Source organism: Ailuropoda melanoleuca, chromosome 18 (assembly GCF_002007445.2).
Source record: "Ailuropoda melanoleuca isolate Jingjing chromosome 18, ASM200744v2, whole genome shotgun sequence".
Classification (NCBI taxonomy): Eukaryota; Metazoa; Chordata; class Mammalia; order Carnivora; family Ursidae; genus Ailuropoda; species Ailuropoda melanoleuca.
In genome coordinates, this window is record NC_048235.1 from 6,012,911 (window position 1) to 6,016,328 (window position 3,418).

Genomic DNA, 3,418 nt, shown 5'->3' on the forward strand with positions numbered 1-3,418 from the left:
TTCATCGGTGCTGTTGCCACATTTGGTGAAACATATTTTTTCCTTCTTTATTAGCAAATGCTTCGGGTTTCCAGTTACTTGATGTTTTGACTCTGGTCACGGTGGAGAATTTTACCCTGGGATGATTGCCAGCAACCATTCACTGACTAGTTCATGCAACATAGACACTATTTTTACTACTACTGGCCCACATCGTGATAATCTTTGGCTGTGAGGTCATGCATGGCATTCTCCTTGCCTGTTATATTTATAACATTCTGGAGTCCACTTTCAAGAAAAAATGTTTATTAACAAGGCATCCGTCGTATTCCAGTAAGGCTGCTTTACGGCGAATTCCTGAGAGCTGCAGAAAGTGACCAAAATGTGTTCATGCAGGTAGGCCGTCAGTGAGAACTTAATAAGGCTCTTATTTATTTACTTACTTGTGTTTTACTTACTTATTTTTAGGATATTGTCAAACTTAAAGCAACAGTGATGAAGCTTTGTTAAATTTAGTAAATTCTAAAGGTTTAAAATCATTTCAATGTAAAGGTAGATGATATGTCTATGAAGCTTCCGATGATATGGACAGGAAGGAAAAATGCTATTATCTGTGGGGTCACATATAAAATTGTAGTACTTACTAGATTTTATCCATTCTTCCATCCCTTACTGGTCTCATTGGTAAACAGATAAAAATCTCTATAAAGCATGCCTTGAGAGAACTCAAACAGCTCAGCTATGAAAATCAGTAGAGACATCAGGCACTGATCTTGGATAGAGAGATAACTCATGTCAGGTTATTTGCGTTTAGGAAGTAAATAAAATAGCACTTTTTAATTTTCATGAAGGGGGATCAGGAGAAACAACCTCGTGGCAGGAATATGTACAGAAATCAATCCTTTAAGTTGCATCCAAGAATGATTTGGTAAAAACTGTGCATGTTGGAATATGTATTACTGTACATTTTGTTTGGGAAGTATTCTTAAAACTCACTGAATGTTGTGGGTAAGAAGTCGCCTAATTCGTAATAGTACATCCAACCAACCTTTAGAAACTCTTAATGAGGATATAGAGAAATTAGAACAAATAAACCTTACTAGGTTGAAAATGTAATATAATGAAATAAATTTCACTCATCTGGAAACCATAGAATAGGAATTTTTCTAATTTCACTTCACTATGATTTCATTTTTTACACTTTCTGCATTCACATGAGAAAGACATCAATGCTTGTTAAGTTTAATCAAGAAAGCAACTTTCATCATGTATCACAAGAAGAAAAGTATAGATTAAATTTAGTTGCCTAGGTCTCCGAAACATAGTGTATTCTATGATGCCGTTGAATACATTGTATTCCAGTTGCTATTTTTGAGTGTCTACTATTTTAATTTGATATATTTGAGTAGCTAAGTCCTTTCTAAGCCAGAAAGGAAGTGATGGGTAGGATTTGTCCTTCTATTGCTTAGTGGCACAAATCAATGATGTCAGTTCCCTGCGCCATGTGCTACCAGACACTGGAAGAATTGCTGGCCATGTGAGCAGACATTGCTGAAAAATTCCATTATCAGAAGAAATCAGGAAAAGCATCACAGTAGATTTGTATTATGAGTAAGAGCTTTGAAAGATAAGCAAGAAATATTGAAACAGAAGGATTTTTTTTTTTTAAAGGAATAGCCTAGAGGAAAAAAAAATCTGGATCTTAAAAGGTCCACTGTGCTCTCTGAAGCGGTGGCGGGAGCTTTCCTGTGATAGGCGTGGAAAGCAGAACATCATCTTCAAGGCTAATTCCGGGCTCTGACCTGAGGGGGTAAGATGGAAACATCTTTTGGTTTGGCTGTTTTCACAGTTTTATACAGTGCTTTTTTACCTTCAGAAACTGGCCACCCAACAACCCAGAGACAGCAGCGAAAAATATTTGTTGTATTTCTTTCCAATCTTTGTTCAGTGATTTTTTTTTTCTTTTAAAACGGGGGGTACAAACTTAGATGCCAATGAGGAGGACACAGGTCATGAAAACTCCTGAAGGAGGTGCAGGGGAAATACTTGGCGTCCCTGTCTGGTATAAGAAGAAAGAGCACGTGTGATGGGAGGTGACAGCCGCAGGGGCGGGGACAGCGCTGCAGGGGTGCCTGGCCGGCTCCCCCAGCGCCAGAGGCCCCTGGCTGCTCAGCTCCGCGGCTCTTGCCCGGACATGCTCCAGGGTGGCCCTATCTCATTTTGCAGATGAAGCCAGAAGTCAGGATTTTTATGTGCTATCCCCCCGTTTTGCAATGTTGGCAAAGTCTTCGCATTTTGAAAAACACTGTACGCGCCAAGTGGACAGCGCAGCCAAGCAATCAGGGCCGAGGTGCTTGTCAGACTGAGGGCGGCCGGTTCCCCGTTGCTGGTTTATGTCGTGGAAACCACGAGCTGTCCTCGACATCCTGCTTTTTTTCCATTAAGATTAAAGCGCAGTTGGACCGTTGGAAATTCAACATCACTTTTTTTAGTATGAAAAATGTAAATACGCAGAAAATTAGAGTATGTCATACACATACATAAATTTATCACTCATATTTAACATTTATTTAATGTTAATCCTTAATTTTGTTTACATTGGTCTTTTTAAAAATAATACTTCACTGGATAGATGCAACCTCCTTTGTACCTCCTGCCTGTCAAATGTTAAGCTCTCTTTGCCAGAATAACTTTTTGGAAGTTAATATTCTTCACCTTTTTATTTTAATACTGTTAATAATTTATATTCCTAAATAAGAATTATCATTTGAAGTTTCACAAATTCGAATAAAAGGTATGACACGCTACATCTACTTAATCATGTTGATTTGTAAAGATCAGTTTACTAATCTTCACAGCTAAATAGAGTAGCATTGTATAAATATGTGCGAGTTTATTGTCTCATTGATAAACATTTAATTTTTTCCCGGTGTTTCCCATGAAAATCATGCTGCATTGGGCATCTGTACAGAGGCTTCTTTGGACACATGCTTAAGGTTCTCTAGCAGGATTTCTCAGTTCTAGGGGGTACATGTCTTCAACTTTACTGGATGCAAACTTTACAACTGTAATTAAGAATATTAAAGGGGCACCTGGGTGCCTCACTGGGTTAAGCATCTGCCTTCAGCTCAGGTCATGATCCAGGGGTCCTGGGATCGTGTCCCACGTCAGGCTTCCCACTCAGACAGGATTCTGCTTCTCCCTCTGCCTCTGTCCCCTCCACCATGCCCATACTCTCTCACTCTCACTCTCTCTCAAATAAATAAATAAAATATTTAAAAAGGAAAAAAGAATATTAAAGTTGACTTCTCAAAGTAGTTGTAAGAATTCACACTTGGCCTGTGAGTTGCTTTTTCTCTTGCTTTGCCAGGATATAGTGTCATCTAATTAAAAATTTTTAACAGTTAGATCAGTGAAAAATAAGGTATGATTGTGTTTT

General features: G+C 38.5%; 1 long non-coding RNA gene across 1 annotated transcript in view; it reads left to right on the plus strand.

The window, feature by feature from the left end:
* Positions 1-235: 235 nt before the first annotated feature.
* The window catches only part of LOC117797091, a 41,360-nt gene continuing 38,177 nt past the window's right edge, over positions 236-3,418 (plus strand). The window contains exons 1-2 of the long non-coding RNA XR_004621963.1: positions 236-375; positions 1,651-1,789. This is a non-coding gene — a long non-coding RNA (uncharacterized LOC117797091). The remainder of the gene's footprint in view (positions 376-1,650; positions 1,790-3,418) is intronic.